This window comes from Brachycentrus maculatus, unplaced genomic scaffold (genome assembly GCF_059751285.1).
Source record: "Brachycentrus maculatus isolate JH-2025_06_01 unplaced genomic scaffold, ASM5975128v1 h1tg000097l, whole genome shotgun sequence".
Taxonomy (NCBI): Eukaryota; Metazoa; Arthropoda; class Insecta; order Trichoptera; family Brachycentridae; genus Brachycentrus; species Brachycentrus maculatus.
In genome coordinates this window covers 1,504,407-1,518,307 of record NW_028280851.1, presented here as the reverse complement: position 1 = coordinate 1,518,307, position 13,901 = coordinate 1,504,407, and positions in this window count along the sequence as shown.

Here is a 13,901-nt window from a genome sequence, read left to right as displayed (position 1 = left end):
AGAGGTGTGTCATTGTTCAGAGATGAATTACTATGCAGGTAAAATATTATACATGGAAATTCATGTATGTAATATAACCTAACACCCTACTAATAATATTAAGATACATATGTGAGACGTAAGTATTTATAATATAAACCTTGCGGGGTTTCTGCTACCCCAACAAAGAGTTTAGTTAGGGTAGTAAGGAAATCGCATTAGTGATTTTCCCACTTACCCACATTGACGTAGTTACGACGTACCTCAATTTATGAAAAGGTAAATAATATCTTAAATGTACCAGTAAAAGTCATAAATAAACAACACCTTGTTATTTAAAGTGTTTTCAATAAAAGATTATATGTTAAATAAAACGATTTCATTATTTTCATTAATTTAACAAAAAAACTGTTTTTTTTATTATTTACACAATATTTAAAGAGATTTGCAAACAGTGCTTTCTAAATGGAATAAATGTTGATTAGATTTAACAACTTTCCGTGCTTCGATGTCCTATTTTAGGCTATTCAGTTGGCTTGGTCGTATAATCCGCATTCCTCCCGAGAGCCTTAATCAAGCTTGCCTCTTTTACAAGGTATCAATAGACAGTTCGTCGGCAGTTCTCGTCAGAACATCGGGACGCGGACCTGACTTGGGGGGATGCAAGGGAGCTGGCAACTGACAGAAAAGCCTGAAGATAGTTTGTGAACTCTATATGATCCACATAGGGAGCAGATATGGTTTAATAATAATAATCAATGTCCTTATTACCCAGCTAATAATGCACTTAAAAATAGTACTTACGTGGAGTTTTGTGTTTCCTGAGTAGGTTATCGTTCATTGTACGCCAATGGCTGCTAAAGTATTTACCCATTAGCCCCTTTGCCATATCCATAGACGATTGTGTTTCAGAAGGTTTCAGTCCTCACTACTTCTATGGTTGCCGCTTTCCCGCCAATAAGCTCACTAGGAAATCTTGCGCGGGACGGATTTAGAAAAGTAGGGTTAACATTAGGTCACTTCCCTGAGATATGGCGCAATATGGGGAGAGCTAAAAGGCTTCCTTCATGCCGTTGACTGCTAAAAGCTAACATCGGCTTCATCCAATAAGGAACTTACATATTACGATTGTACCTATGTAAGCATAATGCATGATAATGCTCGGTTGTTCCTATTTATAATAGCATAGCGAGATAGATTATGGCACAACAATGACTCAACTACAAAAACATACTGTGGTACTCTAAAAGAAACCTAATTATTTTACTACGACACGGATATTTCAGTTTAAAAAAAATGTAAAATATTTTTATCGTTTGTAGACGAATGCTTTTTTCGAAAACTTTTTTACTAAAGAGATTGATATAGTATTCGATATCATCGTCATGTATATTTGATAATCATACGAATGCAATGTAGAAGTCTAAGCATATCCACTTAGAACTATAAAAAGATTTTCGATTTCAATTTATTCTTTTACTTATTTTTTTAAAAATAAAAATATTATTAATATTAATATTATCCACTCACCGACTCAATATATTCAATTGTAATTAATATATACATTACAAACAAATATTTTAAGCGTATATATATATTAAATAAAATATAAATTAAAAAGTAAGAAAGAAGACTCTTGTTAAATATGTAGATGAATCGCGCTTCGGAATACCCCCTAAGACACATGGAACAGATCAATATCCGGCGTAATATTGTTCAGCATAGCTACCGCTATGATACAGAGTTACAAGATACAGAGTTACAGATACAGAGTTACAAGATCAAAATTCAAAAGATCAACGTTGCCTTAAGATTTATTTTAAATTCATTAACCGGGTTTAATTATTTTTCTGTAGTATTGGTAGGTAATATTTAAGATAGTATTCAACAAATTAGTTATTCAGGATTGTGAAACGTAAATTAAAATCCTTAAATATGAAAATTTGAAGAAGAAACTGATCTAAGGCGTAGATGTTCGTGAAATTTATAAAAGTGGATAATCTCGAAAACTAAAGCCGCTTGTGCACTACACGGAATTTTACCATCCAGCAGTCCGGTTTTGAATAATGAAAGCGACTACGACACTTTAGCGTGATTGAATTTACGCGCAACGTGTTTACGCACCGATCAAGAGCACCGATCCGAAGAAAGATGGACAAAAGCACAAGCCAATCCAAGCCAATCATCGTTTTAAAACTGACGTGCCGGACGGTAAAATTCCGTGCATTCCGTGTAGTGCACAAACGCCCTAAGGTACGTTTACGAGTTCATATTTTCATTTTTGGTGTGTCATGAGTTGGCCTCACACCCACTTGAAAGGAATACCTTGGACTATACATATAAATATATAGTGTATAAAAGCTGATGAATTGGGGACATTGGGACCAAACGTTCTCAAAAAGTATGTTTAGTAAAACTACATATTTTAAAATTATTATTTATTTTAACGTTTATACAAAGTTGTTTAAACAAAATATAATTTTATTAAGTTAAATAGTTTTCATAAAGTTATATGTACCAATTTCACGCATTTTATGATAGCTTTCAGACAATACGGTTAAAAACGTGAAAATCACTACTGATTTTGATTCTTAAATTAAGTAACGGCAAAGTTATCTGCAGTACCTACGGAGTTAAAACCTTAATTTCCGCATGTAATCGATCGCCTAGTCTCCTACTAATTAACTGTTCAAAATAGTTTGATATTACAAAAATGTTCAATCCATAGAATAATAATTAACTAAGAGTGGTAATTACTTATAAATAATGCCCAGTGGTCACTTAGATTATACCACTCTAGATTAAATCGCTGCCTAATATCACTCGAGGGACATCGCATCAATTATTAGACTAATCCATTATTTTTTCCAACTTCATAATAAACGAGTACTGATTGAGATCGATAAATTATTATTGATCGTTCAGAATCAGTTTATATATCGCTCACTCCTTTCAAGAACGTCATAAATAAAAAATCGTATATTTTCAGTTGTTCATGTTTTCGGAATGCCCAGAAAATATACTATATCCTAGCAAAAGAGGCATATTTTTAACTTAATATTTGCCGGCTACAGGGCAGAAAGTGTTGTTTTTGCATTTTGAAGAAAAGGTGTTTTTTAATAAAGTAGTTTTTTAAATGGAGAAAAAACCTCCATGTTAAACCTAAAAATATCTGTTGCACAGTAAAAAGTTCAATAAGTGGCTTGATATTTATTTGTAATAGATTGTATTATATTTTTAAACATTAAAAACTTTCTCCTGAAAAATCAAGTTTTTTTGATTTATGACGTTCTTGAAAGGGTGAGCGATATAGCAAAGCAAAATGGCGTTCAAAGTTCTTCACAAATGTGCAGTGTCGAGTAGGTGACTGGTTTAATTCAGGTGTATAAATATTTTAATATAATATTCAATAAACAACTCATTTCACTATAAATATTTCAGGAAGATCTTAGGTTTTTTATGAATGTAGAACTAAGTGATTAAAAGTCATTCGATTTCAGATATTTATAGTAACCACTAATTAGTCACTATAGGACAGTATCAAGTCGAAACAAGTCAATAAATACAAATATGTACATTTATATATTTTGTTCCAGCAAATTACAATTGCCTTATCTTTGCAATAAAAACTCCATGCCCGAGTCACAAACAATTTATATCAGAAGAAGCACAGACAAAGAATAATGATTAAATAAATAAAAATTAGAAACAGGTTCTACCCTTTCTTCATCCTTCAATCTCACACTAACTCTAAAACTTCACATACGACAAAGTTTAAGCTTCACATACGGTGTTTGAAATTATATTGAATGCTTTGAAACACGTCTTAAAATAGATTTTAAGAAATTGTGTTATTTCTTAAGTAAAATTTTAATATAAAATGGATAAATATTACCACAAAAGTGATAACAAATCATCAAAAATTTAATTTCATCATCTCAGATCAAATTTAAGTTTCGTTAATTGATTTGCAATTATGAATCCACTCACGAGTAGGCATAGGCTATACAACTTAAAAAGTTGAAACCTGTGGTAGGGTCATGATAAACGGTGTTGCATAAGCCATAGCTAGATTTAAGAGTCACTTGGACGCTAGGTAATTAAAAAAAAGGAACATGATAAAAAATATCGTAAGTGTCGTTTAATTTGTAAGTGGCTTGGTGGGTCTCTGCAAAAAAAAGTTCTAAATATGTGATTTAAATAAATGAATACAAATAATAATAAAAAAATGCAATCATTAGCGCATTTAGAGTGTTAGAAATAAATACTCTAAGAAGGATATCTGGCAAGAGTCTACAAGATAGTATAAGAAACGCCAGGATAAGGGAAATATGCGATATCGAAGATGTCGTTAGGTGGGGAAGGCAACGAAGGAGACAATGGTATGCACATGTGAGAAGAATGGAACTATCCAGACTCCCCCACATTGCACTGTACGGTAGACGACTCCCTTGTAGACCAAAGAGATGGGAAGACATCTGGGAATCGGCATCGCAGGACGCTGATCCCTTTTAAAAACAGGCCAGAAGAAGAAGAAAAAATACTCTATTTGTTAAGATAACGACGAATATGAATTAAAAGTTAAATAAATTTGGGCACTATACTGACCATAATCTAGAGAAAAAAAGTGATAGATAATTGAAAATCTATTTCTCTATCCTATGTTTTGCAAATCAGTGTAACATAAACCTATATTTTAGTAGCCTTGAGGTTGCTGATTATCATATTAATAGGCAATTTGATCCAGAATGTTAGGCTTAGATAAACCCACCATTAAAAATTCAGGTGGGCAGAGCTGAACCCGACTGCACACTATTGCGCCTCTAATGCATGGCTACATGCACTGCCAAAGTTGCGAATGCAGATTTTAGAAGAATTACCTTCGGGCGCTAGACACAGCGTGAGGTTCGAGAAATAAGAAGAGTGAAAAGCAAGGGAAAAATTGCGGTGGAGACTTTTTGATAACGGGCGAATACAGCGCATTAAAAAAGAACTAATTCGCGCTAAATATCGCATTAAAATTTTACAAGATTATCTCTAACAAGCATTTTACCGCCTTAATAAAAAATGAAAAAGAAACTCAATAAAGTCTCTTTTTCATGAAACATTATATGAGGCATCAGTCAAAATATTTATTTTTAAATATTTACATTGCATTACATTGACAAATTATTTTAAAGAAAGCACAATATTTTTATTTACATAATGGAAATTTTCTTGTTTTAGTTGGTACCCATTTTCATCCAAATGATGCATAGAGCACTGTATCTTGATTGTTGTTATCTTGACCGTTAATTATATATACTTATATATATTGTTAATAGTTAACAGGATGTTTAAATGAAAGAGCTAGTTGAAAAATATTACTGCTTTGTAGCTGAGTAGAGTACTCGGGGTTACAAATTTTCGTACAAATTCGTACAAATTTTCAAGTAATAAGTAAAAAATACAAATTTGATTGATTTATTTCGATTTCTATAATATAAATTTCGAACTCTAGACATCACATACGACTGCCTTACGCGTTAACTAGTATACCGTGGAGGCGGACTGAATATTATAAATTATTATAAAAATGCAATTTTATTCCGACCATTTTTTATCATCTGCTTATCTTATTCGTTAATTTCTTATTAATATTTTCGTATTAGGAAGACATTGTATGCAACAACTTACATGTTATAGATATATGTCAGTATGTATATTCATCGACGAAATTGATTGATTCCCTGACAGAACGTTAACACCTAATAAGATGCTGTTATCATCTTTCATATTCTGGCAATCATGATATTATGTAGATATGCCCCATTAACACGGAAGGCACGAGTTAACCCCTTCTCGCCCACTGTCATGTAAAAATTAAACAAAACTTACAATATTTTTTTATTATGCTTCTTCGCAACCAAATTTCTTTTAAAGGTAGCCTTCTGATTAAAATAAATATAACTTTTGGCAGGAATAATAACACAAATTTTACATTATTCAAAGAACTCAATTTTTTACAATATTTTGGATATTTCAAAATCTTGTTCACAAATCTGGGTTTCTCCACTAAAGAGTTATTTTTACATTGTCATCTCAATATTGGTAAAGAATAACTGTGTATTTTCATTGTTCATGATCTGTCATAGGCTGGTTACTAAATGATACAAAAATATTCAAAAATTAAGCACATGTATAATACCACTTACTGAATTTTATTTCTTCACACAATAATTAATATAAATGTTGTGAAATGAAACCCAATAATTGGTATTTTACACGTGTTCAATTTTAAAAATAACAATCAACATGTCATTTCACAAAGTTAATGCCGAATCAATAAATAATAAAACACTTTGTGATACTCGGTAAGCAGTGATGTTCGCCTTCGTAGCGTTATAGTCAGTACGCTCGGCTACCGTTCAGGAGGTCCAGGGCTCGATTCCCAGGGGAATCCAAAAAATTAAAGTGATTTTTTTTCACTCTTATATTTATTCAATATTACCCTGGTTACCTGAAGCTCGGGGCTGATAACCTTGCTTTCATCTTTTATTGATCAAGATAACACTGTGTTTGTATGATTCAATGCACTATACACCGTTGAGGCACTGATAAGGGTTTGAAGAATGTGATACACGTGTAACATCCACCATTCTACCCGTGATTGACAACCACACTACTCAAATTTTCGAAACTCATACATAGATCATATAAATTTCACGTCACTTCATGCGTTAGTTTTCGGCAGTATTTATTGTTGAATTGAGAAAGTTTTAGTGTCTTCTACAAGAGTTTTATTTTTATACTAAAATCATCATGTTATTCTCAAAGTGCATCCCAAATCCATAAAAAAATAAAACAAGTCATAACAACAATCGTAAAAATAGCAACAGGTATTCGTAGCAGATTTCGAACACTTTATTTTCCTTAGAAAATAAATGTGTGTGAGAGGGGGTTAAATAAAGGGTTGGGTCCATTCCAACCCTTTGCCGGAGTTAAACGCACCGCGGGTACTTGAAGATTCGCACATTTGGCACCCTTTTGGCCGCAAATTGGAGCCAGCGCCTTCCAATTACCGATAACTATGTGCTAATGCGTAGACATGGTCCGATAATGAGGTGCGATCGCGATGTAGATGCAATTAGGATAAAAGCACCTTGTACCTACCTGCGGGCAGCATTCTAACACTTGCTAAATATTTACACCGAATATGTTTATCAAAATTCTTAAGCCAAGTCGACCTTAAATGTTTTTTATATCACTTTTTCATTTTTTTAAATCCCTTTCGCTGCATATGAAGAAAAAGACAGAATACCATCGATGAAAATGCATGTACCAGTAATTATGTTTTTTTATTGTTTCGGCATTCACTTTGTGGTAAGATATGATTAAATAACAAATAAAAAGACTTGTTTTTTACCACTTGAGTATTTTATTTTTATACAGATATTTCCATCTATGTATTATATATTTAAACCCGTAGAGGAAGCATCTGGAGCTTCCGTCGTTAAACTAAAAAGTCGTTAAAAATAAAATATAATATTCCAGTGGTAAAAAACGTGTTTTTTATATAATTTACCAGCAATTATGTTTATAATATCGGTTAAATTATTTATTATGTTTCAAAAAATTCATGGAATATGCTGCAGCCAAAAATAAACAAACTCCGAAAGCGCCCTTCTTTCCTAAACTAAAATGATAATGTTAAGTTTGTACTAAGAATTGGCTGTAAAAATCGAGGAATAATGCAAAATTATAAAGATTAACTAATGACACACTAATTAATGAAATATATTTGACAAGTTTTTGGTCTTATCGATCCTATAAGTATAAGCGCATCATAGAGTATAATACGAAAAATGGTTCTAAAGTTCCTATATGATGGAATTGATATAATAAAACCACAACTATTTAGTTTTTTCCACTTTTATTTTATTTGAACAGTGACCGAGTTTCGTCGATGCTGACATCATAATACTGGTGGTAATGGAATTAATGCTCAAAAAAGCGACGAAGTGTCAGTCTTTAAAAAAGATGTGTTTATCAAAATACAATGCTTACAAGTTGAATGCCATTAAAGACGAAAATAGGTAGGTACATAGAGGATTAAAATATTTGGTCAAAATATTAAGACTTGCAGATGAACGTTTAATTATTTACAATATTTTAAGTGCTTCTAAATCTTTGGTCACAAATTTGGGTCAATCTAGTTAGGAATAATTTTTAAATGTAAATATTATATGGATTATATCTTTTTAAAACTTAAAGGTAGTTATTTAGTTGAAGCCATATTAATAAATTTATTTCAATACAATTTTTATAAAAAATCGCGTACCTACTCACCGTCATTCGTAAGTCTGATATTGAAAAAATCGTCAGTGAAAACAATTAAAAATGAATGTACATAGTAATAATAATTTTGATATCTCAACGCATATGAAGAACATAAAAGTCTAGGTATTTACGGGGCTTACGACCTTTTTTACATTGACATCAACCAAGATGATATTTATATTGACATCTCAACATATTTTCATTTATGTTAAGATGTCAGTTTAAGTATTTCTTAAGTTCTCGTTGGTGAAATCGACCACGAAGCAAAAATCATTTTTCAGTTGAATTTTTGTTAAATCCCTCTCAGGGAGCCGCCCGTGCTCAATAATATTAGTGGCAAATTTGTATTCAATATGTAATTTATAATTTACATTAGTAAAAGGTGTTAAAGCGATACTTAGTGTAAAATGCTCATGAAAAATTCATTTACAGCCTTTACACCTTTTGTTTTCACCTTGAAAAGCATTTTAGAGACAATTGTAGACATTTTAATCCAAATTAGCCCAACGATTATCACCACCTGTAAATCGATGAAAAAATAACGAATGAAAAATAAGCAGTTACATACTATGGTTAAAAAAAACGTTCTTAACTCTTAATTGAAAAAAAAGATGTAACAGTAGACATTACTTTCATGATAAGAAGCGAATAATTGTGCAAGTAAGTAGATAATAAATTGATAGTAATAAGTCCAAATACTTGTTCACAAATCTCGATTACGTCCAATTATAGGAATTATTTTTCATATTGTTTTTTGATACCTCAACATAACTGAAGAAGAATATGGAAATCTGGGCGTTTACGTGTAAAAAAAAAAACGAAATATTACAAGCTTTTTGAGTGTGTCCAAATACTTGATCACAAAATCTGGATTATCTCCAATTACAGGAGTTATTTTCATATTATTTTTTGACATCTCATCAAAGATGAAGAAGAATATGGAAGTCTGGGCATTTACGGGGCTTACGACCGTCATAGGCTGGTTTAAGTGATCACTTTACACACGTGTAACATTCACCAATTCTACCCATTATTGACAACCACACTACTCAAATTCTTGGAAGTTCTATATATATGAACCAATTTAGAAACCTTGTTCATGAATCACTAGAACTTCACTAGAGACATCTATTGGTGAGATGTAATGTTACACGTGTGTAAAGTGATCACTTAAACCAGCCTATGACGGTCGTAAGCCCCGTAAATGCCCAGACTTCCATATTCTTCTTCATCTTTGATGAGATGTCAAAAAATAATATGAAAATATTACAAGCATGATAAAATACATTTTGACCCAATTTTTTTACTGGTCATTGTGGGGAGCACTGAGGCAACACATGTAAAAAATGCAGTGACAATTTGCATATAATATATCTTCATTTTTCACCGATATGTTTGTATTTTATGTAAAGTCCTTAAAAAACATGTTGCACTTATTTTATAAATGTTTTTTTGTTTATTTATGAGTTTTTCTTATCCCCTATTACGGTACATTGAAACAAGTCCCGTGGTCTAGGGTTATTTTTTTTAAACAAAACTCTACCTTGGTATATAAACCAAACCATTTATTTTAAAATATCATAAATGGTATTTAATAAGAATATAATATCTTCCCACTTTTTCTCTATAGGATTAAAATGGTAATATATATAATAGAAATATTTACCCCTAAATGAGCTCTTTCAAAAAAACCTTTAAAGTATCACTAGTCGACGTCTAGTGGCTACATTTTACGTTTTAAGCATTTAATCAATTTCTGATCTACTCAAGCGAGATTTGATTCCGCGTGACTTCAATTGAAAGGATTTTAAATACTAATAAAAAATCTAAAATAAAACGGAATTTAATTTATGTTGATTAACCATACTAATAGCACGGTAAAATATCATGTAAAAAACAGTTTTTTTGGAAAAGTTGTGCGTTGTTGTTTGTAAAATATGAAGACTCCCAGTTTAAGATTTTCAGGTGTATGTAAATACATATTTCTGTTGTCAACAATTCTTACATTGATAGTCCCAAGTACCATCAGGATTGTCCCACATTATGGTGTTGTTGTGTAGTTTTATTATGAATAAATGTCTCAACGTCTTCGCTTCGGTTGCGAGACCCTCCCCATTTTCACACGCTGGCCGGTGGTAGTTGCGACCGTACCTGGAGGCGCCTTGTGGTCACCCGAACCCCAAACGATCGACGTGACCACATTTCCTTTGCCATAAATATTGAAATAGATAATTGTGGTTGTCGTTACTTCGTGTGCAAAACCACGTGTTAGTTTATTTCTTATACCAGCCCTTATCTGCGCCAAATGGAGTAGTATTTACTTGATCAGTCCTGTGTTCAGGTAATGTTATATGAATATGTATTACAGTCTACTATGCTGAGAAAGTTAGGGCTTGTGCACCCGTATACCTCGCCCCCGCCATGGAGTACCTGGCTGCCAAGGTGTTGGAGATGATCGGCTTTGTCGCTAGAGACAATAAGAAGACCAGCATCACCCCCCGCCATCTGCAGTTGACTATCCATAATGACGGGAGTTCAACAAGCTGCTCTCTAGCGTTACCATCGATCAGGGAGAGGCTCTGTCCAACATCTTGGCCATGCTCCAGCCCAAGAAGACCGAGAAGAAGGCGCAATAATAATACTATGGCTCCATTTCCCCCCTTCAGACTCAGACGATTGACGACTATTTTCTTTAATATTTTTTTTATATCTATCATTATCATTTTCATATCATAATCTATATCTGTATGAGCGCCCTTGAGGTACTTCATATTTTACGAAAATGGCGCTATATAAATTATCCAAAATTATTATCATTATTATTAAAACAGTGAATCAAATAATATACTACAAGTCTTCGTGTGATGGGTATGTTTATATAAAAAATACCTATATATAACGAGTAATGGTTACAACAAGCAAATTCAGTCGGTCCCGTGTTCCTCATTATAACCGAGCTCGACTGCATATATTTTTTCAACAATTTATGATTCGTTATTTGTAATTGATTAGTTTAATTTTATTAGGTAATTAGAATTTTGTGGTAGTCGTTATTTCAAGATATTTTATTCTGGCCCTCATTTGCGACTAATGGTGCTTAGAGCACTACACTGAAACGGAGTTTTATTAACTTGATCATTGTTCTCGAGAAGACAAAGTGATCTGTCCTGCGTTCAGGTAATATTAAACGAACTTGTTTTACAGTAAAAAAATATAGAAATTTTCAATAATTCTTAATTTAATAAGTTTATATGTAGGGGAGAGTGCCCATGGATGGGACGTTTTTGATTTTGCCTCTCTAGTTCTTCTCTGTAAAATAAATCACAAAAAGTAAACGTGGTTTCTCTTTATTCAATCTTTTAGCTACAAATATGCTTTACTTTGTTTTCTAAAAAAAATAACCTATCTGCCTGAAAAATCGATTTCAAATAATGTCCTAAAATGTCCCATTCATAAACACCCTGCCATGAGAGGGACACCAGTATACCAGGAATGGGACATTAATTAAAATGCTAGATTGATGGGATAGTTATATTTTAAAACAAAAATCATCTGTAGACACTTTCGTATAATACGTAGACACATGTAAAAGAAATTTTATTAAACATTTTTGCAACATTTTTGGCAAAAAAAGTTCAGATATCTTAATATTCAACAATTTTCATGGGCCACGAAATTTACATTTAAGCCATTGCATAAAACTATATTGATATTCTCCTTCACATATGTGACACTATTATCCTCCTTTCCTTTTGTTTTTGTCAGTGATACACCTTCTATTTCAACTGATTTATCTGAACTGATATCTCTGTCATCACTCATTGAAATCTCTTCTATGAGTTTTTTTTAACTCTTTTAGCGTTAGGCTTATTTTTTGGTCTATCTATAGGTTTTCATTTTCCATTTTAAAATAATTGTATTTTCAAAAACTTGTCCTTTTCTGAAGTGTCAGATATTATACTTGATTCCCCCTTACTGATTTATTTCTGTACTGTAGGACATATTCTTCCAGCTAAATTTAAATACGTGGAAAGTATTTCTTCTCGCTTCAGACTAAACTAACTAATAAAACTAACTTACCATCAAGCAGCTTCCCCGCAGGGATAGGTAGAAAGAATAGAACGCCACACCACTCTGTCTTTGCGAATATTCTTTTCGCCTCTTCCACGTTCATGCATCTCCTCATACATACCCGTCGATTGTTACGACTCCTAACCTGACCACTTTCAACTATTTGGCTTACCTGATCGTGCCATGTTTTTCTCGGTCTTCCTCTGCTCCTTTTTCCAATAACATTCGCCTAGTAAATTTGTTTAACCGTTCTATCCTCACTCATTCGTTCTACATGTCCAAACCATCTCAACACATTTTTCTTAATTTAATCGATTATGCTTATCTCAGCTTTGCATTCCTTCCTTATTTCACTATTCGAACATCTATCATACATCGTTTTGTCGCACATTGTTCTGAGAGATCGCATTTCGACTGCATTCAGTCTACTTTCATCCTTATTTAGCCAACTCCATGTTTCACTTCCATACATTAGAGTTAGAACCAGGACTCCGTTATGCACTGCCAGTTTAGCTTCCGCTGATAGGCTCTTTTATTTCCTATAAGCCTTTACTTGTTTGACATGTCTATAAAGAGAAGATTTTCCTATTGCATATGTCTTTGCAACCGACCTAATATTTTGCTTTTATTTAAAACCTCTTCTACAGCAGCTTCAATTGGAACGTTGGTGATTGATGGTTGGTGAACGATGGCGTGTTTTTGGCATTATAACCTAAAAACAATATAATGTTTACAATGCGTGTAATACAAACGAGTACAAACGATTTTTAATGTAAATTATAAGTATTCGCCATGAATGGGACAATTTTCCCTTGAGTGGGACCGTCCCATTCATGATCACTGCGCGCGTCCCATTCAAGGAAATGCGTGATTTTTAGAAAAATAGATAAATCGATACATTTATACTAAAGTAAATTTGATGAAACATACTTTATAATATCCTGAGAGAACCAACTTAAATAATTGTATATATCAATTGCAGCACTTATCATAACCTATATGTACAAACAAATTCAAATTGCAGTATATAATTTACTTTTTGACGCTAAAAAATTGTAACACGTCTTATTCGCTTCACTGTCAGTCGAGAACTGAGGTTTGAGGATTAATCTGTCTAATATCGTAGCGTTCATGTTGGGTAATTTTTAATTTTTTTTTGTAACATTAGTTTGGGCTGGAGGACGATTGTCCCATTCATCCTCTGTCCCACTCATGGGCACTCTCCCCTAATATATATTCAATAAAACCATTTCTTCTTCCCAATTTCCTTTCTTATACGGCAGTCATGTTCTTTTTACTGATCTTTTTACTTGCATCGTGTGTATTCATTCAAAAGTTTTACTTTAAAAAAGTAACTAAAAAACAGACATCTTTTCATAAGATATTAATTAATTTTTATAAAATGATGAATTGTGAATATCAAAAATTAAGTATCATATAATTATAGTAATAAATCATTCGTAAGTTTTGTGTTAAAGTTTTTAGTCAAAAAAATCCAATGTGGAGACAACCTTTAAATGAATCTGAAACAA